At 50.0% G+C, this 27761-nt stretch overlaps 1 protein-coding gene across 50 annotated transcripts in view; it reads right to left on the minus strand.

The window, feature by feature from the left end:
* The window catches only part of LOC105496287 (erythrocyte membrane protein band 4.1 like 1), a 140539-nt gene that overhangs the window by 59927 nt on the left and 52851 nt on the right, over positions 1-27761 (minus strand). For 7 of the 50 annotated variants that reach the window (XM_071079429.1, XM_071079403.1, XM_071079424.1 and 4 more), the window contains exon 1: positions 18607-18797. The exons of 32 other annotated variants lie outside the window; for them this stretch is intronic. The gene's annotated coding sequence lies outside the window, so the exon portion shown is untranslated. Of the gene's footprint in view, positions 1-10890; positions 11003-18606; positions 18809-27761 lie in introns of those variants that run through there. 11 more of the 50 variants (XM_071079426.1, XM_071079425.1, XM_071079416.1 and 8 more) reach the window with 6 other exon arrangements.

Raw genomic sequence — 27761 nt, forward strand, 5'->3', positions numbered from 1 at the left:
GAGAGAATGGCATGGTCTCATTTTTATATTTGAAAAACAAAACAGGCCAGGTGCAGTGGCTCATGTCTGTAATCCCAGCACTTTGGGAGGCCGGGGAGGGTGGATCACCTGAGGTCAGCAGTTCAAAACAACCTGGCCAACATGGTGAAACCTCGTCTCTACTAAAAATGCAAAAAGTAGCCTGGTATGGTGGTGCACGTCTATAATCCCAGCTACTCAGGAGGCTGAAGCAGGAGAATCACTTGAACCTGGGAGGCAGAGGTTGCAGTGAGCTGAGATTGTACCACTGCACTCCAGCCTGGGCAACAGAGCGAGACCCCTTCTCCAACAAAAAAAAAAAGAAAAACAAAAACAAAACAGTAACCTCAACAACATATGTTTGTGTTTGCACGCATTTAGTAAAAGCTCTAAAAGGATACTCACCAAATTGTTAAGAGAGGTTGGTAAGGCAGAAGTGGGTAGAGGAAAATGAAAGAGATCCCTGGGAACAGGGTGACATAAGAGAGAAAACTTCACTTTTCACTTTATATGCTTTGGAACTACTTTTATCTTTTAAAATATACATACGTAGGCTGGGAGCAGTGGCTCATGCCTGTAATCCCAGCACTTTGGGAAGCCGAGGCTGGCGAATCACCTGAGGTCAGGAGTTCGAGACCAGCCTGGCCAACATGGTGAAACCTCATCTCTACTAAAAATACAAAAATTAGCTGGGTGTGGTGATGCATGCCTGTAATCCCAGCTACTTGGGAGGCTGAAGCAGGAGAATCGCTTGAACCCAGGGGGCAGAGGTTTCAGTGAGCCACTGCACTCCAGCCTGGGTGACAGAGCAAGACTCCATCGCAAAAATAATAAATAAATAAATAAAATATACGGATGTACTTTTTTAAACGTACGAGTTGGCTTTTTTAAAATGTAGGGGAGGGGAGGGGCATCAGATGCAACCATTCCTGCCCCCAATCAACAGATCCTCAAAAAAAAGCTTTGAAGCTAAAATCAGGGAAATAGAGAAATGAGCAGGAACCCTCACCCCTGAGTCCAGGCCCTTCTTCTAAATCTATCATATTACATGAGAGTGATTCAAGCTAGACCCGGCAGGCCTTCTCCCCTGCACCATCCATCATGGGACGCCTCTGATAGACAGACAGACAGACAGACACAGCATCCACCCTGGGCTAGCCACGTGCTCCAGGTCCCCTGCCCCACACTTCCTTTTCATTTTTCAGTTTTTCTCCCTGCATCTCAGTGAGCATCAGCCCAGCCCAAAGCCAAGAGCACTGGACAGAAAGCCAGGGACCCTGAGCACCCCACTTAGGCACAGGAGAGCTCTGGGACCGTGAACATCCTCAGTCCCCCACAGAGTGGATAACGGGGGAAAGGCTTTGTATGTGGAGGCGTGTAGTACAAATGAGAGGGTTTGTTGTTACTGATGCTACTATTAAGAAGGAAGATGAGGAGGAAGGGAAGGCCTGGGTCCCATCACCTCCTCCCCACACAGAAATGCTTTCCACTCAAGCACACTACTCTGTGCTTTATGGGTATAACTTAAAGCCACAGTTAAATAAAGGCTCTCTGTCACTTACAGGACAATGAGTGCTGACTCCAGGCCAGGATACAAAGCAATGAGAGCTGCTTTAGGGGAGCCCACAGCCTTGGAAGGGTCCACATGATACCTGTGCGCCAGGCTCAGGATCTTTTCTGAGCCTGCACTTAAGGATACTGGTCATAATGCCAGATAAGGCCTATAGGCAAGAACTCTTAAAATAACTGCCTGCTTAATTTTGCTTAAAAAGAAAAAAAAAAAAAAAAAAAAAAGCATCCACAGACTCATCTGTGTGTTTTCTGCTGTGAGATGCAGAATCCATACGACCCCTCGTGGGCCCAGGCAGTGGAAGAGACATTTCCACTCTTCCCTCTCCAATGGCCTCAATCTGATTTCAGTTCATACTCCCGGAACTTTTCCTGGGTCTGAGGTTTCTTGAAATAGCCAGGAAAGCAACCTTAAATAAATATCCCAGTCTTCCTCTGGCTGAGTCTCCAGCAGAGCCCGCTGGCAGCAAATGCCCGGCGCTCCCAGAACCACGGAGGAGAGGAGCTGGATGCCTTTTGAGAGAATTTTTGAGATAATTCAATCTACTCCTCTTCCTTTACAGGTGAGACCCAGTGAGCAAAAAGGACGACTGACAGTCATTTCCTCAGAAACCAGATTTCCCTGGTTCCTCCCCCCACTCTCCTCCCTCCCCAGCCTCCAGACTCCCCAGATCCTAACTCTAGGTCTGCCTTCTCTCCACTGTACTTGGCTGCCTCAAGCAAACCTCAACAGAACCCCGCAAAGGAGAAAGCACTCAGGCTCAGGCTGAACACCAAGGACGTGGCAGGAGCCACCTCTGCATTCCATGGCCAGGAGCTGCTGAGAGAAATGATGGCTCATTCACTCTAGAGAGTTAAAGAAAAAAATGTAAAAAATCATGGAAAAGATTTGAGTATAAAAGCATGATACACAACGGTTTGTACAGATTAACTCTGTGTTAATGAACACACATGCACAGATATGGAAAATTCAGCAAAGTATTAACTATAATTATTTCTGGGTGGCAGGAAGACAGATTATTTTTTCTTCTGTTTAACTGTAGTTTTTGGTTTTGCTACTATACTTGGAGATTCCTTGAATGAGTTTAAGTTAGAGGTCAAAAAAGAATTTTTGGCCGGGCGCGGTGGCTCAAGCCTGTAATCCCAGCACTTTGGGAGGCCGAGACGGGCGGATCACGAGGTCAGGAGATCGAGACCATCCTGGCTAACATGGTGAAACCCCGTCTCTACTAAAAATACAAAAAACTAGCCGGGCGAGGTGGCGGACGCCTGTAGTCCCAGCTACTCGGGAGGCTGAGGCAGAAGAATGGCGTAAACCCGGGAGGCGGAGCTTGCAGTGAGCTGAGATCCGGCCACTGCACTCCAGCCTGGGCGACAGAGCGAGACTCCGTCTCAAAAAAAAAAAAAAAAGAATTTTTTCTGATGCACATGGCTTGGTATGGCAGTATGAGAAGGAGATAAAATCTGTTTAAATCTTTTAAAAATTTATAAATCAAAAATAACATCTTTTAAAAAAAATATGATGAAATCTTTATTTCACATATCCAAGGATAAGAGCATGGTTCTCTCACTAGGCCACAGAAAGGGAGCCGAGGGCCTGGCCCTGGCTTCTGACATAGCCTGCCACGTAGGCATGGTTCCGCCCAGGCCCAGGTGAGCACAGACTGATGGAGCTTGCTGTGCGGCTAGGCTGGGCCAGGCACCGCAGTGGCCCCTGGAGGGAAGCACGTGCTGGTTCCCGAAGAGCTGGCTGCAACGTGGGAGGAGGATGCTCACCCAGGAAATTGCTAAACACTTAGGCAGGAGGTGATTTAGATTTGCCATTTATGTTTCAGCCTCTCAGCAGAGTCTGGGGACCTGGTGATCTGGACTGTAGCCTGGAGTTCCCAAAGGAAGCTTCTAGGGTGGGTGGGGGGTGAAGGTGGAATTAGGTGTTGAAAAAAGGGAGCCATTTATTTATTTATTTATTTATTTTTATTTTATTTTATTTTTTGAGACGGAGTCTGGCTCTGTTACCCAGGCTGGAGTGCAGTGGCCGGATCTCAGCTCACTGCAAGCTCTGCCTCCCGGGTTTACGCCATTCTCCTGCCTCAGCCTCCCGAGTAGCTGGGACTTCAGGCGCCCGCCACCTCGCCCGGCTAGTTTTTTGTATTTTTTAGTAGAGACGGGGTTTCACCATGTTAGCCAGGATGGTCTCGATCTCCTGACCTCGTGATCCACCCGTCTCGGCCTCCCAAAGTGCTGGGATTACAGGCTTGAGCCACCTTAGACAGAAGATGCAGAGAGAGCATTTGAGCTGAGTCACCATGTGGGAAAATGTCCAGAGATGGGAAGAAGGGGGATGGCAGGGGATGGAGAGGAGACCTTGACGTTCTGGCACTTCAGAGTGAGAAGCCTATAAAGGTGAGCACCAAACAGCCTGGAGGGAGGGACTGGTTGGAGCTTGGGAGGAGTGATGGGGCTGGGAGGGTGCAGGCAGCCTTGCAAGAGTCAGAAGCATCTCCATGCAGAAGGACAGGGCTCCCATCACTAAGCGCTGCTGCCAGCCAGGCCCAGGGCTAGAGACTTCATACGGTCATTCACGGACCTCTTGAAGGGAGGTAGAGCAGGTGGCCCTGTGGCTCAGTGGTTCACAGCACAGGCTTTGGAGTCAGGCACACCCAGATCCAAAGCCTAGTGCCAATGCCTGCTCACTCTGTGACCTCGGACAAGTGACTTCACTTTTCTGAGCCTGAGTTGCCACTGTTTTTTTTGTTTTGTTTTTTTGAGACAGAGTCTTGCTCTGTCACCCAGGTTAGAGTGTAGCGATCTCAGCTCACTGCAACCTGCGTCTCCCTGGGTTCAAGTGATTTCGCCTGCCTCAGCCTCCCTAGTAACTGGGATTACAGGTGCCCACAGCCGGCTAATTTTTGTATTTTTAGTAGAGATGGGGTTTCACCATCTTGGCCAGGTTGGTCTCAAACTCCTGACCTTGTGATCCACCCGCCTCGGCCTCCCAAAGTGCTGGGATTACAGGCGTGAGCCACTGTGCCTGGCCCTGAGTTGCCTGTTTTATAAAACAGAGACACTCCTCCCTCCCTCTCAGGATGGTGAAGGAGATTTAGGAAAATAACACAGAGAAAGCTCTTAGAGGCCGGGCGTGGTGGCTCACGCCTGTAATCCCAGCACTTTGGGAGGCCGAGGCGGGCAGATCACAAGGTCAGGAGATGGAGACCATCCTGGCCAACATGGTGAAACCCTGTCTCTACCAAAAATACAAAAATTAGCTGGGCGTGGTGGCACGTGTCTGTAGTCCCAGCTACTCGGGAGGCTGAGGCAGGAGAATGGCTTGAACCAGGGAGTCGGAGGTTGCAGTGACCCGAGATCGCACCACTGCTCCAGCCTGGCAACAGAGCAAGACTCCATCTAAAAAAAAAAAAAAAAAAAAAGAAAAGAAAAAAGCACTTAGCATGGTATACACCCAATAAAACAAGCCTGAGATGTATGGTCTATAATTACCAGCAGTAATGGGAAGCTGCAGTGAGGAGGGCCTGAGAATGGGAGTTCAGAAGTGTCCACCCACAACAAATGGAGAAATGGAGAAAGAGATGTTTCTAAGAGACAGCCAGCAGGACCAGACTGATGACACTAACATATGAAAGGCCTAATGCACAGGATTAGAAAAGAGAAAGGTCAGCCAGAGAAATAAATGCTGACAGCGCCTGTACTTGCTCTGGGGGAAAGGAACCCAGTGAGACCAGGGATGCTTGCCTGGGCTGGGGCTGGCGCAGCAGACTGTCAGCATCTGATGCTCTTCAACATCCTAACCACCCTCTGGCTCCTCTAGCTCACCTTCCAGGGGCACTCAGCAGCCTTCTTAGCTGTGGATCTTTATCCGGGTGGCCTGCAGGGAGAGGGTGTCCTAGCCCAGATGAGGCAATATCCACTCAGCCTGGCAGTGAAACCACTCCTTAAAAATGAATCAACTGGTATCTGGTTTATACATCAGGCCCTCTAACCAGGGTTAGCATGAGTCAGCATCTCTGAGTCCAGTAACTTGGATTTGCTCTTTTTCTCCATCACCATTGCAACTGCCTAAATCTAAGCCACTATCAGCTTGTTCCAGGAGAGCTGCCCCAGCCTGCTCCATGGTCTCCCTGTGACCACTCGGGCCCTCCTAGAGTTTATTATCCACAAAGCAGCCATAAGAATTTTTCCAAAACTCTCAGTGGACACCCTCTTTATTTTTTATTTATTATTATTGTTATTATTATTATTTTTGGAGATGGAGTCTCGCTCTGTGGCCCAGGCTGGAATGCAGTGGTGTGATTTTGGCTCACTGTAACCTCCACCTCCTGGATTCAAGCAAATCTCCTGCCTCAGCCTCCCGTGCAGCTGGGACTATAGGCACCTGCCACCACGCCCAGCTAATTTTTGTATTTTTAGTAGAGATGGGGTTTCACCATGTTGCCCAGGGTGGTCTTGAACTCCTGAGCTCAGGTAATCAATCTGCCCACCTCGGCCTCCCAAAATGCTGGGATTACAGGCGTGATCCACTGCGCCCGTCAGATGCCCTCTTTAAAACCCCCAAGGGCCTCCCATTAAAATAAAACACAAACTCCTTATCAAAGCTATAGACCTCTGTATATGACTGTTGCCCATCTTTTCAGCATCAGCTCCCACCACTACTGGTCCCCTACTGCCTCCCCACACCGCCACCATCACCATGAGCCTGTCACATTGGCTTTCCGTCTGTTCTTCAACTGTGCCAGGCTTTGGGGCTTTGTCCTTAATGATTGTAATGTTCCCTCTGCATGGACAGCTTGGCAGCTCGCACCTTCAGATTGTGAATCTGTGTGCCCCCTGACCACCCTGTCTAATTTATTTAGGTCCTTTCCCCTATTTTTTTGGTTACAGCATGCTAGATTGTTTTGTTTTTGTTTCATTTTGCCATTTTAACCATTGTTAAGGGTAACAATTCAGAGGCATTAATTACATTCACAATGTTGTGCAAAAATCACCACTATCTATTTCCAAAAATTCTTATCACCCCAAACAGAAACTTCAAATTCATTAAGCAAGCATGCTGGGTTGGGTGGTTGGTTTTCTTTCTCTTTTTCTTTTTTTTTTGGAGACAGTCTCGTTCTCTTGTCCAGACTGGAGTGCAGTGGCGTGATCTCGGCTTACTGCAACCTCTGCCTCCCAGGTTCAAGCAATTCTCCTGCCTCAGCCTCCCCAGTAGCTAGGATTACAGGCACACACAGCCTCGTCCAGCTAATTATTTTGTATTTTAGTAGAGATTGGGTTTCACAGTGTTGACCAGGATGGTCTCGAATTCCTGAGCTCAGCCAATCCACTTGCCTTGGCCTCCCAAAGTGCTAGGATTACAGGCATGAGCCACCACGCCCAGCTGGGTGGTTGGTTTTCATAGTAATTATCACAAACGGATCTTCTATCATTGATTGATTTACTTATTTGTTTTTATCCCTTCTTCTAAAATAAACTCCATAAAGATAAGAATTTTGTCTCATTAGCCATTATTCCCAGGGCTCAGCGCAGTTCCTGATAAATAACAACAAAGTTATCATTTGTAGTCTGCTATTTGCTAGGCACTAATCTGAGTACTTTACATCAATGAACTCACTTCATCTTCACAATAACCTATAATGGGTAATAGGTACTCTTATTATCCCTGTTTTACAAAAGAAGAAACTGAAGCAGAGAAGTTAAGGAACTTGCCCCAAGTCACACAGCTAGTAAACGGCAGTGCCAGAATTCATATTCAGCAGATCTGGCATCAGATGGAGGGGTAGATGGATAAATGGTTGAATACATGGATGACTGATGGATAGAACACAAAGAGACAACTTCTAGTCTACCCAACTGAGGATAGAGACCCGGGCTGCATTCACCTTGCGAGCCTTTGTGGCTACCAGCCAGCCCTCCTCTCCTGATGATTTAGTTTATCTCAACACCTGATGTTTCCATCCAAAGTCCTGATATTATTCTCCTTATTTTACTAATGAGGATGCACACGCTCAAAGAGGCAAATGGATTTGTCCAAGGTCATAAGGCTGTGCCAGGTATCTCTGATTCCAGAGTTCTTCCCATTATATGGCATTCCGGCAACCTCAGGGGGCTCAAGCTATACTGACTTCTCCCAGGGTTGGGGCTGGCTAAAGAAAGACTTCCCAAGATTGAAAATGAAACATACTGGGAAGAGCTGAACTCAGAATCAGGACCATTGCTGCTTCAGTGCTTCCACTTCCAATCTGATCAGCTTTGGGCAGGTCACTTCCTCTTTCTTTTTTCTTTTTTGAGATGGAGTCTCACTCTGTCGCCGAGGCTAGAGTGCAGTGGCACAGTCTTGGCTCACTGCAACCTCTGCCTCCCTGGTTCAAGCGATTCTCCTGCCTCAGCCTCCCAAGTAGCTAAGATTACAGGTGCATGCCACCACACACCCAGCTAATTTTTTTATTTTTAGTAGAGACAGGGTTTCACCATGTTGGCCAGGCTGGTCTTGAACTCCTGACCTCAGGTGATCCACCCGCCTTGGCCTCCCAAAGTGCTGGGATTACAGGCGTGAGCCACCACACCTGGCCACTTCCTCTTTCTGAGCATCAGTTTCCTCATGTGTCAAACGGGGATGAGAGACCCTGTCCTCCACATCAGAGGAAGGCCATGGAGATCAAGGCTATTACAGAGAATGGAAAGACTTTGAGATACAAAAGTTAATGTCCTGGGCCAGGCATGGTGGCATGCATAAGCACAGCAGTGAAACAACATGAGAACACACACAGCCACATGTATGGCGCAAGCAAAGCTGTCTCTTCTAAACCCTGCACACTGATGATACCAAAGACTGTTGCTTAGTTGTTCTTGGGAATTCTGAACCAGGTGAGAGAGGAGATGGGGAGGCAGGGGAGGGAGGAGACACCAAAACACCAAGAGACTGCCAGGCAGAAAAAAGTCTTTTGTTTTGAATGATGTTTTTAATAATCAGTTACTAAGACGACTCTTTCTTTCTGGGAAGTCAGGGGACACGTCTCTCCCATCTCCCTACAACCATGCCGCCTCGGTTGTTAGTCTCCATTTGCACCCCCAGATCCATGGCCTGCTTGAAGAAGCAGGAGGCTGGCCCATTGGACTGTCCCTTGAGCTCCCTTGTCTCCTGGCTTCTGGTTCCATTTGGCCAATAGAAGGCACTGGCAGGGGCCGGGCACAGTGGCTCATGCCTGTAATCCCAGCACTTTGGGAGGCCAAGGTGGGCAATGACTTAGGGTCAGGAGTTTGAGACCAGCCTGGCCAACAAGGTGAAACCCTGTCTCTACTAAAAACACAAAAATTAACTGGGTGTTGTGGCAGGTGCCTGTAGTTCCAGCTACCAGGGAGGCTGAGGCAGACCTGGGAGGTGGAGGTTGCAGTGAGCAGAGATGATGCTACTGCACTCCAGCCTGGACGACAGAGAGAGACTCTGTCTTAAAGAAAAAATAAAGAAGAAGGCATTGGCAGGAAGTCAGAAGGTGGAAGGAGAAAAATCCTGGGTGTATCTTCCCCAATTTCTCTCTCTGTGGTCCCAGTAGTGGCTGAGCCCCTCTGCGACAGCTCCCTGCCCACCTCTACTGGTCACCAAACTCAGGTAACACCGCTCCCTCCTGCTTATTCAGGCCGAGAGCTGGTAACGCCTTCTGTCCCTGTTAGTTTGTGGGTGCCTCAGCATCCCGTGTGGGTTCCCCTCACCCTGCTCACACCTTTATTAACATCTCCTCAGGGGAAGCATCTGAGTGGAATTTTGTTTCCGGTCAGAATCAGACTGATCCACCACCTGATGCTCATTTAGGATGAGGTGAGCCTGAGAAGAGGCAGAATAGGCTAAGAAGTCAAGGAAGGCAATGGAACCGTAAGCAAGCCCCTTAACCTCTTTGTGCCTCAGTCTGTTCATCTGTAAAGTCATGATTATAATCTTGCATACCTCACAGGCTTACTATGAAAATGGAATCAGATCATGCCTATAAAACACTAGACACGTACCAGAATATTAGAAATATTTGCTCCCGCCGGGCGCGGTGGCTCAAGCCTGTAATCCCAGCACTTTGGGAGGCCGAGATGGGCGGATCACGAGGTCAGGAGATCGAGACCATCCTGGTTAACACGGTGAAACCCCGTCTCTACTAAAAAATACAAAAAATTAGCCGGGCGCGGTGGTGGGCGCCTGTAGTCCCAGCTACTCGGGAGGCTGAGGCAGGAGAATGGCGTGAACCCGGGAGGCGGAGCTTGCAGTGAGCTGAGATCCGGCCACTGCACTCCAGCCCGGGCGACAGAGCGAGACTCTGTCTCAAAAAAAAAAAAAAAAAGAAATATTTGCTCCAGAAATATTAGATACTCTCCAATTAAGTCCAAAGACTAAAATGTTAATAATAGCCTTCCCTTGGAGAAGGAAATATGGGCCTTTTCTTCTGTATTTTTCAATTTTCTACTATAAGCATGTATTACTTTTGGAGTCAGAAAAGAAAAAAGAAGAATTACAAGAAAAAAAAAAAAAAAGAAAGAAAGAGTGCCTAAGGCCGGGCACGGTGGCTCACGCTTGTAATCCCAGCACTTTGGGAGGCCGAGGTGGGCGGATCACGAGGTCAGGAGATCGAGACCACAGTGAAACCCCGTCTCTACTAAAAATACAAAAAATTAGCCGAGTGTGGTGGCGGGCGCCTGTAGCTCCAGCTACTTAGGAGGCTGAGGCAGGAGAATGGCCTGAACCCAGGAGGCGGAGCTTGCAGTGAGCCGAGATGGCGCCACTGCACTCCAGACTGGGCTACAGAGGGAGACTCTGTCTCAAAAAAAAAAAAAAAAAAAAAAAGAGTGCCTATTAGGGCTTATTATTTCTCTCACTTGCTGGAGATGATGTGACTTCCCAAGGGGATTTCCCCAGTATGGAACACTCACTTTCTTGAGTGATAATGTCTACATGGACATGAATGAAAGGATGGAGGGTACAGGTTGAGAGAGCTGCCTCTGAGACGTCAGGCCACCTTCACAGCCAGGCCAGAAGGATCAAAAACGGAGCTGGGTCTGTAGTCATGCTGTCTGGTGCTCGGGTTTGTACATGGCAGTGGGGAGATGGCAATTTGTCAGAGGCTTGCAGTACCCACAGACACCACTTTAAACCAAACAATGTGAAGAGGCCACCACCCATCAGCCTTGGCTTCTTGCCCAAAAGCTTCACGGGCCACCGGGGAGCCTCAGGCTGATGTGTAGTGGTGGGCTGGGGACCACGTGACAGCACAGAACTGCAGAGTAACAGCATCAAAATGGAGAAATGCATCCCACCTGGCCCATCCTGATGATGATGCAGAAGGCAGAGCGAGACCTCCCACTAGCAGGGTATCCTCTGAGAGCCGGGCAACGTGCTGGCTGTCTTCTGGGCTTTATCTCATTTGAGCTGCATAAGGGCCACACGGAGTAGGTGAGCTTATTTCCCAGGCAGCTTAGCGGCCAAGGCCACATGGCTAGTCATTTCCAAGGAGAGCCAGGACTAGGACTCAAGTTTGCTGGCTCACAGTCCAGTGCTCTCCCCACTCAATGCTGCTACATCCCACGACCTCCAACTTGCTGTAGACCATATAACCAAAGCTACCGTTGCTCTGGATGTAGAAATAATAACAGCAGTATCAATCCCTCCCACATGCAGGGCACTTTACAATTTAAAGGATCTTTTTATAACCATTTCACTTGGACCTCACCAATTAGTCATTGTTGAGAGTGGGCAGGAAACAGCAGTTACGGACATGGGCTTAGGAGCCAGAGCTGGAATCCTGATGCCACAGGCTTGGTGACCTCGGGCAGGTTACTTAACCTCTATTGAGAAGACTATCCCCTGAACCTCCAAGGTATATAGTGAGAATTAAACGAGATAGGCAGGGTGTGGTGGCCTGTAATCTCAGCACTTTGGAAGGCCAAGGTGGGAGGATTGCTTGGGCCCAGGAGTTTGAGAGCAACTGGGCAACACAGCGAGACACTGTCTTTACCCTGCGCCCCCCTAAATTAGCCAGGTGGGGTGCACCTGTAGTCCCAGCTACTCAAGAGGCTGAGGCAGGAGGATCACTAGAACCTGGGAGTTTGAGGTCACAGTGAGCTGTGACTATGCCACTGCACTCCAGCCTGAGTGACAGAGTGAGACGCTGTCACGCTTTAAAAAAACAAGAATAATGGCCGGGTGTGGTGGTTCACGCCTGTGATCCCAGCACTTTGGGAGTCTGAGGCAGGCAGATCACCTGAGGTCAGGAGTTCGAGACCAGCCTGGCCAACACAGTGAAACCCTGTCTCTACTAAAAATACAAAAATTAGCCAGGCAGGTGGCACGTGTCTGTAATCCCAGCTACTTGGGAGGCCAAGGCAGGAGAATTGCTTGAACCAGGGAAGTGGAGGTTGCAGTGAGCTGAGATCCTGCCATTGCACTCCAGCCTGGGCAACAGAGTGAGATTCCATCTAAAAAATAAATAAATAAATAAATAAATAAATAAATAATAATAGTGAAAGAAAGAAAAGAAAAAAACAGATAAAACACATGAAGCTTGCTCTAGCACAGTATTTGACATATAGTAGATACTCAGTGGCAGCAATGGCTCAGATCACCACCAGACAGATGGACAAACTGAGGTACAGAGAAGGTAAAAAGCTTGTCCAAGGACAGTCTGGGTATGGGCAGCAGCATAGTCCAAGCAGCAGCTTATAGCATCCTAAGAGAATGTGAACATTTCCTAGGAGAGCTCCATACTGGGTGGGTGAAAGAAGGGGTCTCCCTGGGACATCACCACCTTTTAAGGGTGACAGAGAGATGGCCTCCTCCAAGACCAGTCCCCTCAGGTTCCAGTGAAGAGAGGAGGGAACAGGAGAAGGGAGAAGCAGCAGACCTTTGAGAGCAACTATCACGGTCTCATGGTTTCTGACTCTTTCTCTCACTTGATTTTCATTGTCTAAACACTGTTAGAGTTCAGTTAGTGTAACTTAGAATACCGTAAAATTGGAAACAACTTCAAATGTCAATCAACAGGGGGACTGGCCAAATTAGCTAGGGTTTATCCATTAAAATTTAATTATGAAAGTATAACATACCTATTGCAAAAATTTTTGAGATAGATTTTATATCTACTGACATGAAAAGATGTCAATGCAAGTTGTAAAACAATAACGCAATGTATGATCCCATTCTGGTTTGTATGTTTATGTTGGTATAGAAAATATCCTGGAAGGATACACAACATGCTGTTATTAGCTATGACTGGAGAGTAGGATTTGTTTGGGAATCTAAGGGGATAATACATCTTTTTTTTTTTTTTTGTGATGGAGTCTCGCTCTGTCACCCAAGCTGAAGTGCAATGGCGCAATCTCAGCTCACTGCACCACAACCTCCACCTTCTGGGTTCAAGAGATTCTCTTGCCTCAGCCTCCTGAGTAGCTGGGATTACAGGTGCCAGCCACCATGCCTGGCTAATTTTTTGTATTTTTAGTAGAAACGGGGTTTCACTGTTGGCCAGGGTGGTCTCGAACTCCTGACCTCAGGTGATCCACCCGCCTCAGCCTCCCAGAGTACTGGGATTATAGGTGTGAACCTATAATCGTGCCCGGTCTACACTTCTGAATTATTAGATTTTTCACAAATTGTTTTTGTAATTAAAACTAAAGAAAAATAAATAGTAAAGAAAGATTTGTTTTTCTGTTTTATTTACTTCCCATATGCTTGCTGGAACTCCATTTTCTGCCTGTTTTCTTCCAATCTGTATCTACGTTCACACCTAATTTTATACCACTGTAATATGAATACTGATCATCTTAGGAGTCTTCTTTCCCATTTAACATTAATTGTATCAGACCATGAATGACATCACATCATGACATCATCATCATCTCCACTAACGTTCATGGATACTTCACTATGTGCTAGTTACCATGCCAAGATTTTTACATGCCTTAACTTATTTCATCTTGATAACAACCCTAAAACCAGGTACTTGAACTATCCACATTACAGCTGGGTAAATTGGGGCTTTGAAAGATTAATTAATTTGCCAATGCCTCACAGCTAGTAAAAACAGAAAGAAGACTGAAGCCCTGTTCTATGCAAGTGCCAAGTCCTCACTGGGAACCTCTCTGTCCTACTCCCCTCGAAGACAGTGAGTGGTGAGTGAGAAGAATGTGGCAAGCAGGGAATAGCAAGAATATGGCAGGCACTATGTCTTTCAACTTGAGTGACCTTGATCAAGTCACTTCCCCTCTTGATTAGTTTACTCATTCTTTCATCGGACAAGTATTTGCAAACCACTGAGCGACACGCTGTGACGAAACAATGAATAAAATGTGATCTCTGCCTTCAAGGAGACTGGAGTCTAGCATCATTCTCTTCAAACACAGAAAGGATCTAGCCCCGGCCCCACCTCTGTCGCAGGGCAATCATAAGCACAAAATAATCAAGGATGCAAAAGAGCTTTGCAATTGCACAGCTTCATCCACTGCAAGCAGTTTTTCTGTGGGTGTTCACCACTGCATATTATTTTATCCAGTGGATGTTCCAAAGCTTACCCAATCATCTTCCTATTGTTGGACACTTAGTCCCAATTTACTGCCATTATAGAGGAAGCTCTGATGGTGATTTATTCAAAAGAAATAATTCAAAGGAAAAACAGGCCAGAGGCACAAAAAGATGCTGCCCAATCTTCCAAATAACTAAAGGGAGATTAGCCCTTCTCAAACTTACCAGGCCTCCAACGGAATTCCTGACCCTGTGGCCTTACCCACTCCAAGCTCCTCCTCCTCCAACCTGGCGAGCCACCCACTACCGGAGGGACACCTTAGTGAGTGTCAATCTTGCTCCCTCCCCAGCCCTCCAAGTCCCCACAGTTAAGTTTTCTCCTATGAAGTCACGTCCACCCTCTCCTGTGGATCATACGGTTGCCAAAGGGACCTTCCCAAAACACAGTTCTGTCATGCTCTTCAGCAGACTAAAATCCTGCAAAGGTTCCTAGAGCATCCCGGCTCATGTCAAGTCAAAACACCTTGGCCTGACATTTAAGAGAGACAGAAGGGGGAGAGAAGTAATGTTTACTGAGTTCCTGCAATGTGTTAGCATTACACTAGGTGCTTTATGTAACAACCACAACATGGTCCCTGTGAGACAAGCATGTTTATCTACATTTTACAAATGAGGAAACTGAGGTTCGGGCCAGCTGAGTGATGTGCCCAAGGTCACATGGCTAATACAATGCAGTGCTGTGACTAGAGCCTACGTCTGGAGGATTCCAGAGCTCCATCAAAAACCCAAACACAAGCTGACTTTCTGAGTCACCTTCCAGCTCACACTCCGCCACACACACTATCTGTTCCACGCACACCAGACCACCCACTCTTCTTCAAAGGCATTACTATTTCCTTCCCCTCTGACCTGGGGAAGTGGGTGCCCTTCCCCCTTCAACCACCGAAATCCGACTCGGCCTTCAGTGCCCAGCTCTAAGGTCCCCGTCTTCCTGAAGCCTTCGCTGAGCACCAAAATAGGAATCCATGCTGAGCCTATGCAATAGTACACTCTTTACTTTTAGTGTGTCATGTCTGCATCTCTCCCAGCTAGACTGGGAGGTCTTTGAGGAGAGGGATGCATCTGACTGAGTGACTATTTCACCTTGAACAAAACGGAGTACGGCCTCTGAGAAACTACAGGCTGCCTTGCATGGCCTTCAGGAACATGGCTCTGACCCATATTGCCTAGGTTTGAATTCTGACTCCCCCATAACCTAATTGTTTGACCTTGAACAACTGTCTAAGCCACAGCTCCCTCAATCTGTAAAATGGGAAGAATAATAACTCCATACCTCATCTACACCTCACAGGGCTTTGTGAAGAACATATGAGTTGTACATGGAAGCCCTTAAAACTGGGCCTGGCACGTAATAAATGCTCAATAAATGTTAGCTGTTATTATTCTTATCCATAAGCCTCCAGCCCACAAAGGAAGCAGTGCCAGCCTGCTCCACCCCCACCCATCCACCCAGGCTCAGCTCCCTGCCCACAGGGCCTCCTCAGCCCAGTCCCCACTGGGGCCTCGGGATGTGTCCAGGGCCAGCCCATCTTCCCTAAAAGCCAATGGGAGCAGGGAGTCTGGTGTTTCCCCACTTCTGGGGGATGCTGGCCAGAAAGCAGAAGGCCAAGGCTGATCCTTCTCTGAGAGCTCTTAGTCAGTACCTATCTACCCCTACCCCTTAGGACCATAGTAATATTCAGTCCACAAAGCCACCCTTGCCTCGCCAGACATACATAAACACACCTCACACGCTTCTCCACCTGGACCAGCCCTGGCCTATCAATGAATTGCCAGGCTCCGCTGGACACCAACCTGGTACTTCCAGACAATGCTCCCAGTAAATGTCATGGTAGAAAGAAGGGCTCTAGACTCAGACCACCCCACACTTTCCAGCTGTGTAACTTTAGGCCAGTGACATAACCTCTCTGAGCCTCAGTTTCTCCTCTGTAAAACGTGGATAATTAATCGCACCTATCTTATAGGGTTACTGTGAAATGACTCAAAGCACTTCTTGCAGTACATGGTATACAGTAAGTGTTCAATAAATACCATCACTTTGATTGTGTAATCATTGGTATTTATCTCCAGGCCGAGATGGTCATCCCCCCCTTTTTCTGCTTTGAGATGGAGTCTCGCTTTGTCTCCAGGCTGGAGTGCAATGGCACGTTCTCGGCTCACTGCAACCTCCACCTCCTGCATTCAAGCGATTCTCCTGCCTCGGCCTACCGATTAGCTGGGACTACAGGCGCATGCCACCATGCCCAGCTAATTTTTGTATTTTTAGTAGAGACAGGGTTTCATCATGTTGGCCAGGATGGTCTTGATCTCTTGAACTTGTGATCCACCCGCCTCAGCCTCCCAAAGTGCTGGGATTACAGGCGTGCGCCATCGCGCCCAGCCAAGATGATCATCCCCTTTTAACAAATGGAACAGAGAAGCCTAGAAAGGGGCCCTTAGGGAAGTCCCTGCAGGGGCTAAAAAGCACTTCCCACCACAGCCTGAAGTCAGAAAACTCTCTCTGTTGCCCCCTGGAGGCTCAGGCCAGAACATCCCTAGGCACCTGGCATCCTCTCAGCTCTATGCACTTCCAAGAGGGTCCAGGGCCACTGGCGGCCCTTTCTCTCAGCCCTGGCCTCTCCTGCTCACCTACTGAGGGCAAGGGCTGGGAGGCCAACATAATGCCCCTCCTAAGGGATCAGGTAGCCTCAGGCTCCAGGCTAAAATGCCTAGCCCCTGGCAGAGGCCTGTCTATGGCACAGCCACCGCAGCAGGGAAGCCGGCATCTGAGCTGCAAGAGCCCCAGAACAAGAGGTGGAAGACCTGGGCATATTAGTGCTGACTCCCCCGCTCAGCTGTTTTGTGACCTTGGCTAAGTCACTCTTACTCTCTAGGCCCCATTTAACCTTTCAATATTGACTGAGTGAGGACTACCTGACCAAGCATTGTTTTCATGCAGGGTTCTATGGAAGAAGCTCTTCAAGAAGCTCACAGGGCTGAGCCCAGAGGGACTGTCACATAGCCCAGGAAGGACTTTAATAGGAACAATGCCCTCTGCACTGATCTCCAGGATTGCCTTGAGGTGCCCCTGAAATCCCAGGGACTGTGCTCTGCATGCCACAAATACTGTGCCTGGGTTGCCAGGCAGGCATGACCTCAGGCTGGCCAGGAGAAGCCAGCTCCATCCCTGCACAGAGCTGGCAGAGCCTCCCTGGGCCACGGTGGCTCACAGAGGAGGCTGGCACAGGCTGCCTCTGCCGCAGGCTCCATCTGGAGGAATGGGTGGGCAGACAGGCACACAGCTGCCTCTATTCTCCACACCCTTGCCCGGGACAGGAGGCACTGAGTCTTCCAGGAGCTGCGGAGGGCACCATCCAGGCCCCAGATCTCGACCTGGCCCAACTGTCACTGATTCTGGAAGGCTCCTAATGCTGGGGGTTGGGGGACGGGGTGGGAATGGAGCCAAGTCACTGGACCCCACACAGCCTTGGTGAGGTCCTAAATCTGGCCGTCTCACATTCCCACCTTTGGGTGCAGAGGAGGTGCTATGCGGATCCAGAAGTGAATGTGGGAACACGTGGTGCTCTCTCCCCCACCAATGCATCCTCAGAGCTCCGAGGGAAAAGCAACGACCATGGCTGGCAGCTGAGGGAGAGATCAGCATCCCCAGAACTCCCTCTTGGTCCCTGTCCAGCCTTCAAGGTCTCCATGGACCACTTTGAGCCATATAGGTCTGCCAATCAGTGGCCTCTGCGCCCAGTAAGTACCCCAGTGGCTGTAGACATTGGCCCCCCATGCCTATCCCTGAGACCCCAGCCTCTCAGGCCCTTGGACCTCCCCAAGTGTGAAGGTGCCAGACACAAGTGGGACACACAAGCCCTCTCCCTCTGATTAGGGGACAGTCACTGGCCAGGGCAATGCCAGGCCGGAGCCGCAGAAGTCCTAGGGCTAAGATCCCTGCTAGCAGCTCTGAGGTACTTGTAAGGGAGACGGGAGGGGAGGCAAGCCCAGAGCGGGGAAGGGTCGGTGCCCAGAGCGGGGAAGGGTCTGTAACCAGAGTGAGGAGAGATGAGGGCAAGAGCTCGCCAGCATCCCAGGCTCCAGCCAACAGCTCCTCCTGCAGCGTCCGAAGCAGGAGAAATCCAGAGAGCCCTTGGCCTCCGGAGGCGGCAGCAGAAGTGCTCTCGAAAAAGAGAGTGGGCCAGCCGGTGGGAGCCCAGCGCCCACCCACCGCTCATCCTACAGCAGGACCAACCCCCCCACCCCCCAGCCTCCGGATCCTCTCTCCAGGCCTTGGAGGAGGCTGCAGACCGGTCGGTGGGGAGGAACAGCGAGACCCTCCCCCACACTGGCCAGGGGACCAACAGCCTGAAAACTCAGTTCTTGGCCTCGCCCCCGTTCCTCCCCAGGGCTGGAGGCTGGGCCTCGATGTTGCAAGCCCCCGGCCCCGAGAGCCACCTGATCCCCCGTGTGCCTACCTGGGCCCGGGGGTCCCCATGTCGGGCAGGTTGGGCGAGGGGCGGCCCCCTCGGCTCCTCTGGCAGGCAGGCCGCGGGGCGGGGCGGCGCGGGGTCGCGGCGGGCTCTGCGGAGCAGCCTGTTCGGCGACACCCCCGCCCGCTGATGGATGCCGACTGCAGCAGCGACGGCGGCGGCGGCGGCTCGGCGTGCGCCGGGGGCTGGGCACGGTGCCCACAGCCCCGGGCCTGGCGCCCGACGCGCGGCCAGCCCCCGCCCCCGCCCCGGCCTCGGAGCCCAGCCCAGGGGCGGCCGCCGCTCGCGCCTGCCTCCCAGCTCGCGGCGGCCCTGCCCCTGCCTCCGCCTCCTCTCTGCCTCTCTCCTCTACCACCACCACCCCCCCGCCCCGCCCTCTCTCTCAGGCTCCCAGGCCACCTCTTCCCCGTCCCTGCCACACGGGCAGTTCCCAGACCACTGCGGGACTGTGCAGCAGCGGGCCCTCTCGAGCGCCCCGGCTGCCCCCACCCTGGTCCTAGCCAGCCCCGGGCCTTCTCGCTCTCGCCAAGCCCTCTTGGGGACTCAGCAGCGAGAGAAGGAGGGGGAGGAGAGAAGAGGGGGATGGATCCCTGACTCAGAAGGGGTGACTCAGCCTCAGTGGGCCTCCCATCCCACCGGAGCCGGATCCCCTCACCACCCCTGCAGCACAGCAACAGGGCAGAACCCGCCTAGGACTCGGCGTCCTCCCCCACCGAGAGGAGGTATTGCAACTGTCTCCTGGGAATCCTCTGTGCCTCTGAGTGTGTCTAGAGGGTGTCCACATTTGTCCACATGTGCCTTGGTGACGATGACAGTAAGCGTAACAGTGAACCCAGGGACCTATTGGGGATGAGGCCTGTGTACAGGCGCACTTGCTGTACGTGTGTGAGCATAGGCTGAGTGTGCACCTGAGCTCCAGGAAGGGGCAGGGGCTGGCCAAGTGGCTCGTGGCAGAGACCATGGCTCAAAACCAAGCTAAGCCCTGCTCCTCCCCTCCAGGAGCAGTGTTACCCACTCAAAAAACCAGTCCAACCACTGCAGCACCTCCATCTCATACAATCCAAAGGTGGGGACCTTAAGCCACAGAGGGCTCTGGAAGGCAGAGGGCCTGGGTTCCAGTCCAGCTCTGCCACTGGCTCAGCAAGTACCCTTGGGCAAGTTGCCCCATGCTCTGGGCCTCATTTGCAAATTATGAAAGGGCTGGACGTTCCTATCTCTAGGGCCCCTAGTTCATGGGGAAGCCATAGAGAGAATGGTGGGTAACCGCAGCATGATCTCCAAAGATTTCTGTCCATGGGTCTACTGCAACCCATATGACTGCGACCCACCCCAGTCACCAACCCCACCCCCAGGCATACACAACTATTCATTCATTCTTCGCATCATTCCTGAGTACCTACCATGTGCTGGCCATGGTTCTTATCACAGAATCCACTGCTCTGGGAAGCACAGAGGCCCCACGCTGGGAAACAGCCTCGATGTGAACTGAGCCCTCCATCCTTCCCTGCTGCGATTCCCTCAGTATCAGCCTCACCAGTGGGCTCTCCATCTCTGCTTGTCACACACTATAGAGCCAGGCACCTCCCTCCCCCAATTCCTCCCTCCCAGTGTGCTGCTCCATCATGGTGACCTTCTACCCTGGGTCCTCATATGCACTCTAGCGACTCCAGAGAATGAGGCTATGCCCTCTCCTCAGCACCCTTTAGAGAACTCAGGATACAACTGTGTCCCTTTGTACCATGTCCAAAGCAAGCCTTCTCTTCTCCAACTTAAACCTCCTTCATCAGGTGTCTTTAGATACAGCTTCTGGTGCCTTCACTCCCCCTGCTCACCAGGTTCAGGAGTGGATGAAGAGCAGAGAGCAGAATGAAGCCAGCTCCTCCCAGTCCTACAGAACAGGCCCGCCTTCCAGACAGAAGGTGGAAAGACAGACAAATCTGCCCAGGCCGACTGACAGAAGGACCAGTGTCCTGCTTGGCAGTCTTCTGTAGAAATCCTGTCCTTTGCCTTTGGACTTCTCATCCCCAGGCCTTTCAAATTCACTTCTTCCTAGGAGCTCCCAAGGGAGTGTCACACATGCCCCTGAGGCCGTGGCCTTGGGCAAGTCACTTTGCCACACAGGTGCTCTGTTTGAGTTTAGCTCACCACACATTTATTTAAATGAATGAGTGAAAGGACCAATAAAACTCAGGAGTTATACCAGATGAATTTATTGTTTCAGATGCACAGCTGCTAATAGATTCTTGACTGCCTGCCTTCAAGTATTTTTATTCCAAATAGGCTTGGTCTCCATTGCTGGCTGAGCCTTCCCAATCATGGGCTCCTGTGGGCAGGAGGCTCTGGGCTGCACGGCCAAGGCTTCTCTGTTCCTCTTAGTTCAACTCTCCTTCCCTGGCCCTCTCCCTTTCCTTCCTTCCCCCAGGCTGAAGCCCTCCCCACTCCTCCCCTGGGGCAGGGCCACTTTCCCACCCTCCTCAACCAGATGGAGCCTCTCACTTTCCCAGGAGAATCCAGGCTACACTCCAAAGACTGAGGCAGGATGTTCCCAGACATCATTCTGCATTTATACCCAAAGGGCTCAATTCACTTCAGGTCACTGAGACCACACAGAAAATGAGGCTTCGGCTATTTTCATTATGTTGATTATTATTATTATTCACTAACATTTCTATTAGCACTTTCCAGTTTGCAAAATACTTTTGTGTGTCATCTGCACAGTATCTTGTGAAATAATATCATCCCTCATCTTATAAATAGGCAGGCTGAGGCTAAGAGTGGGAGTGACTTGTCCAAGTTACGCTTGCACAGTTACACTGGCTCCCTGGACTAGATACTTTCCACTTTACCCAACAATAACCCTTTCCAGAAAAATCAGGCTGGAGGAAGCAGGAGAGACACTTAAGAATATATGGCCCCTATAGGCATCAGTTGCAATTACTACCCGAGTTACCTGACTGTTTTCATTCCCCAGGCAAGGAAACTGAGGCACAGGGACAGGACTCAACCGAGGACCAAGTCTCATGGAGAAAGAAAGGAAGAGGAGCCCATCCAACAAAGGGGCTCCTCAGTTCCCTTAGCTGCAAATTTTGCTTCCAGCCCTAGCTCTACCATTTCTTTTTGTATTACTTAGGCAGGTTATCTGACATCTCTGAGCCTCAATTTTCTCACCTATAAAATGGGAGAATCCCTGTCCCATGTCTGTCATTGGGCTGCTGTGACGGGAGGTCAGCAGATGCTGGCAGAAGAGAAGGGACAGGACCCTTCATCCCCTCTCTGCTCTGTCTAGGAGACAGGAGAAATTCTTTCCTCTTAAATTTTAACTGGAGGGAACTTAATGGTGCACAAGTCCAGGATACAGGAAAGCTAGAGGAGAACGGAAGTGATTTGCTCCACTGGCTGGGAAAGCAAGGGGCACAGAGTCAGCCACAGCCCCCCAAGGTCACTGCGGGGCAGAGATTCAACCAAACACTTCAGGCAGGGCCCCTCCTATCTCCCTTTTATCTTTCAAAGGAGGCAACCAAGGTCCTCAGCAAAGCAGTGACTTGCCAAGGTCACCCACAGGTAGTGGTCTCCTGACTCCCAGCCACCAGGGCCCTTGACTCCTGGGCAAGCAGGGTGGGGTGGGGAGCACTCCCAGCCGAAGGACTTAATCTTTCATTCAGCAAGCAGTAATGCTCACACCAAGCCAGGCCCTGGACACTAGGGAAGGCAGGAAGAATTGAATACAGTCTCTGCCCTTGAATTCACAATCAATCTAGTGGAGGCACGTACCTGAGCACATCAGAGGGTACTAGAAGATGAATCAGCACCATTTTCTGAGCACCTCCTCTGTGCCTGGCACTGGACACACATTCATTTGTTTAACCCTTAAAGCAATTCTCTGACACTGAAATTATTAATCCCTTTCACAGCTGAAGTAACTGAGGCTCAGAAGGGTTAGCAACTTCCCAAAGTTCATGCAGCTAATAAATGGCAGGGCCAGAATATGCCTGTCAGGTATGTCTGGTGCCAAACTCTGAGCTTCAACCCTTATAAACTCCCTGTTTTTAGGTCTGTGCTAACCAATATGGTAGCTACTAGCCACATGTGGCTATGGAGCACCTGAAATGTGGCTTGTGCAAATCAAAATGTGCTGTAAATATAAAAATCAGATTTTGAAGATTTCATACCAAAAAGAATGTAATATGTCTCATTAATAATTTTTATACTGAAATACATTATGGCCGGGCATGGCTCACACCTATAATCCCAGCACTTTGGGAGGCTGAGGTTGGCAGATTACCTGAGGTCAGGAGTTCAAGGCCAACCTGGCCAACATGGTAAAACCCCATCTCTACTAAAAATACAAAAATTAGACAGGCATGGTGGCATGTGCCTATAATCCCAGCTACTCCAGAGACTAAGGCAGGAGAATAACTGCTTGAACCCAAGAGGCGGAGGTTGTAGTAAGCTGAGATTGCGCTATTGCACTCCAGCCTGGAGGACAAGAGGGAAACTCCGTCTCAAAAAAAAACAAGACAACAAACAAACAAACAAAAACCTTATGAATGTATTGGGTTAAATAAAACAAATCATTTGAATAATTACATATGTTTCTTTTGACCTTTTAAAAAAATGTGGCTACTAGAAAATTTAAAATTGCATGTGGCTTGCACGTGTGGCTAACATTATATTTCTTTTGGTCAGTACAGGTTTAGATACTCTGGGGTCCTAACTCAGCCCATAGGGATCAGAAAAGGCTTCCTGAAGGAGAAGACACCAAGCCAAGCTGGGTTAAAGGTGAGGTCATGGGGAGGAGGGTATTCCAGGACAAGAGCACTGCAGGGCATCTGGCTCCTGCCCCGGAGGGCAGCTGGGCCCAGTGACAGCCCCAGGCCACTGGGAGCTGGGCCAGAGGGAGGGAGCTACCGAAGCCAAACTTACCAGAGCAGCACGACCCACCAGCCTGGGAAGTGCTGCCCGGCAGGCTGTTTCACTGAGGTTGGCACTCTGCAGAGGGCAGCACAGGGCAGCAGTGTCTGGGTGGAGGAAGTAGGCAGGGTGTGGCAGTGCCCACCTTGCAGGGACCTCCCCGCTTCAGCTGCCCCCTACTTCCTCTTCTTCAACTCCTCTAAGAAGCCTGTCAAAGCACTGCAGTTCCCAGAGACCTTACCCTTCCTGTAACCTTCCATCCAGTCCAGACGGTGGGAACCACACCCTTCTGCGTTAAGCCTTATTCTAGCGTGGAATGATGAGGATGCCTGCAAACTGTATAGCAGGTCACAGTGTACAAAGCACTTTTCCATATGTATCTAGTGTAGTGTTGCTGAAGAGCCTAAGGGCAATGTTCACGTCTGGCAAGGGGGCTGGGGCAGGGATGGGGGACATTTATTAGCACAGGAGCTGCATGACCTTGAGCAAGGCCTTAGCCTCTCTGAGCCTCAGTTGCCCTATCTGTACAATGGGGATAATGTCAGCATCGCCTTCCAGAGCTATGAGAATGACATGTAAGAATGCCTACAAAGGCTCTGTATGGTGCTGGCATGCTCCAAGCTCCCTTCCGCACCTCAGATGGACCCCACTAGGGTGCCCCTGCAGTGCCTTCAGTGTCTCCAAAGCCTGCCCATTCTCAAGGTTGCCTCCCCTCCAGAAAGCCCGGCCCTGTCTCCTCCCGGCATGTTCCCTGAGCCAGTCTCTTCTTCTCTGCCTACTGCACACTCATCTCATCCTTACCTCTACTTCTGAATTTGGGGCTCAGTTGTCATGAGGCTCTCCAATGTATCCAGTAAGACTGGCATTTCTCCAAGCTGGGAACCTTAGTTCTGGTCCTTGCCCTTCCTCCTCTTCTATACCCACAGCCAAGCCCCCTGTACATGTCTGGGCATCCCAGAGGCTCTCACAGCCCACTCCAGAGGCTTGGACGACTGACTGCCATCTTTGGCTAAAGACAATGCTGGTCTCCACAGAGCACAGTAAGAGGATCTTGTCTTGTTTTGCTTCCTCAATGGAAGAAGCTTCAGTGGCTCCTCATTCTCTGATGAAGCAACTCAAACACCTCAGCCCAACTCTCAAGACCTTCCACAGCCTGGTCTCACCTGGCTCTTTAGCCTCATTCTCAGATTCCATGTGATGAGCTTTGTCAAACTGACTGGTTCCAGGTCCCCAGGGCACAGTGGCTCTGCCCTCTTCTCTGCCTGGGAGACCCTTTTCCCATTTCCCATAGTTATCCTTCTGGGCATTCTCCAGGAAGTCCTTCCTGAACCCTTCCTCTTTGCCCCAACTCCTCTGGCTAGAAATAACCTCTTGGCCCCTCTCTCTCCCTCCTGCCACCCTCAAGTTCAGGGTCATGTGACCTAAACTTCCACTGTACTATGAGCTGTAGGATAAGGGCCACTTTTCATCATACTCCCTTCCCCCTCACCCACACACCCCTGAAGGCCCACATCAGTGCCCAGTTCACAATATGTGCATAATATGTGTTGGCCATCTTCACACCGAGAGCCAGAGGCCAGGGAGCAAGTAGGAGTCAGCACCCAGGATGCTAGGACAATCCTGAGGCTGAGATCTGCCTTATCTCCACCTCGGCTGTTTCTTAATAGGTCCCCATGCTTCCAGCTGCTCCTTAGGAAATCAGACCCTCTAGGAGGTCTAGGAGCCACATTCCTGAGGCCAGAACATAAAAAATCTGGCCATGTTCCCACTAGATACAGATGTCCACCCAGCCTCCCATCGGGTGCCTGAAGTGTCAGCTGAGGTTTGCATCATCACAGCATCTCTAATTCCTTGCAGTCAGAAGAGAGCTGGAGAGTATCATACAGAGGCTGGGAGCAGTGAGAGGCAACAGGAGAAAAGCTGTGCGTGTGTCCCTGGTCCCGGGTGCCACAAGGTGCTGCAGCATCACCATCAATTAACATCGCCATTGCAGGGAGAATCTGAGTCCCCACTTACTTGCTGGCACTGTGCCTAGCAACTTGCCTATATTTTCAGTTTTAAATCTCCTACTTCCCTGTAAGGCAGAAATTATAGATCAACCTTGATTTAACAGGGGAAGAAACTGAAGTTAAATCGCTCACCCAAGGTCACATTGCTAGTAGGTGGAGGGGCCCAGGATTCAACCCCAGGCATGCCTGAATCCAGGGCCTGTGTTTGTTCTATCATTACTCCTACACACATTAGGCTTCACACAGGTTTACTCTGGAGATACTGACATATTCTGTTCATGTCTGGGGGGTAGTTACACAAGTACGTGTAAACTTATGATCTATGCACTTTTCTGTGTTTAAGTTATAACATCAATAAAGTTTCCTTTTTTTAATGTTTTTGTCCCAGAGGTGAATATGTGCTAGAGATTTTCAGGGTGTAAAATACTCTTAGGATTAGAGTCTAAAGCTAGAAAGCTGTTTCTATCTTTTTTTTCTCTGTTTTGTTGTTGTTGTTGTTGTTGTTGTTGTTGTTGTTGTTGTTGTTGAGACAGGGTCTCACTCTGTCGCCTATGCTGGAGTGCAGTGGTGTGATCATGGTACACTGCAGCCTCAACTTCCCCGGGCTCAGGTAATCCTCCTACCTCAGCCCCTTAAGTAGCTAGGACTACAGGTGTACGCCACCATGCGCTGCTAATTTTCATATTTTTGTAGAGATGGGGTTTTGCCATGTTGCCTAGGCTGGTCTCAAACTCCTGAGCTCAAGTGTTCTACACACGTTGGTCTCCCAAAGTGCTGGGATAACAGGAGTGAACCACCGCACCTGACCTCCTTTTTCTTTTTCTCTCTCTCTCTTCAGCAGTTTTTCCATTTCAAACAGGGACTGTTATGAAGACCTCATAAACCCCCAAGCCAGACCCAGCAGAATTTCACCTGCTGTCTGCTGTCAGATCACAAACATTTGCTTGCACTCACATTCCCAGTCCAGGTGCCCACTCCACCCAGCCAGCACTTCACTTCCAGAAGCTGGCACTGCTCTGCTGTCTTTTCAACCCTCTCTTCATCCATCCATCTGCAGGGACCAGACGGCTAGACCAGCCACTGCATCACTGGTTAATCCCCAACTTCACGAGGCAGCCAGGCAGCGACGCCTGAATGTTCCCATCTCCCTGCACCAGGCCAGGCTGGGCAGAGAAGTTGTCTGTGTGTGTAAACACAGCCTTCTGCTTAGGCAGCTCCTGCCGGACTCCCCTCGCCAACTGGGCCCTCTGTGGCTTTTATCTCCCTGCCCAAAATAACCATTGGCTTCAATGGTTCTCTGGGCATGAATCAGACTCTCGTAGAAGCCTGTGAGCAGCTTGAGGACAGGGAAGTTATGGTACCAATCTCTGTATCCTTGGTGTGCCAGTGCAAAGGTTTGTGGGATTTGTCAAACTCCTCTGTGTACCTGGAGGGACCTGCAGTAGGAAGCAAGAGCTCTCTACAGAAAACAGTCACATCCTCCAAAAGCTCACAGTTTAGTAAGAGAAAATACCCAACCAGCCAACTGCAATGTAAAACAGAAAGCACTAAAAGTTGTAAGAAGAGGACAGAGTGTTGGGGAGTTCAGAGGAAAGAAAGATTAGAGAGCAGCAGGTGTCAAAGAAGATTTCGAGGAAGAGGTCACATGTGGGTTGGGCATTAAAGGCAGGGCAGAAGGACAATGTAGACTGAGGAGAGAGCATAACATAAGCCACAGTGGTTGGAAATTACAAGGTAGAATCAGGAAACGCTGCATATGGCCTGGAGCCTGGGATACTGAGGGTTGAGGCTATCCCTGAGGAGATAGAAAGGAGCTGGTGCCAAGCAGACCCTTGAATGACAAACCAAGTACACTGCACTGTCTAGCAACTAGCCACATGTGACTATTTAAGTTTAAATTTAATGGGACAAAATGTAAAATTCATAGCCATGTGTGGTTAGTGGTTACCATACTGGATAGTGCAGATATAGAACATTTCATCACTGCAGACAGTTCTACTGGACAGCGATGGTGGACAGTGTCAGAGGATCCAGAGAGCTTTGAGCAGAGCCATAATCAGATCTGGGCTTTAGGAAAATTAATTTGCTCCTGATGAAGAGTCAGTGACCAGAGTGTAGGAGAAGCCTAGAACCACAGTGGGACATTGCAATAATCCAGGTGAGATCAGTCACCACTTCTTTTCCCTCTGTTCATCTCTTCCTATCAGGAAATAGGGATGA

This window comes from Macaca nemestrina, chromosome 15, assembly GCF_043159975.1.
Source record: "Macaca nemestrina isolate mMacNem1 chromosome 15, mMacNem.hap1, whole genome shotgun sequence".
Taxonomy (NCBI): Eukaryota; Metazoa; Chordata; class Mammalia; order Primates; family Cercopithecidae; genus Macaca; species Macaca nemestrina.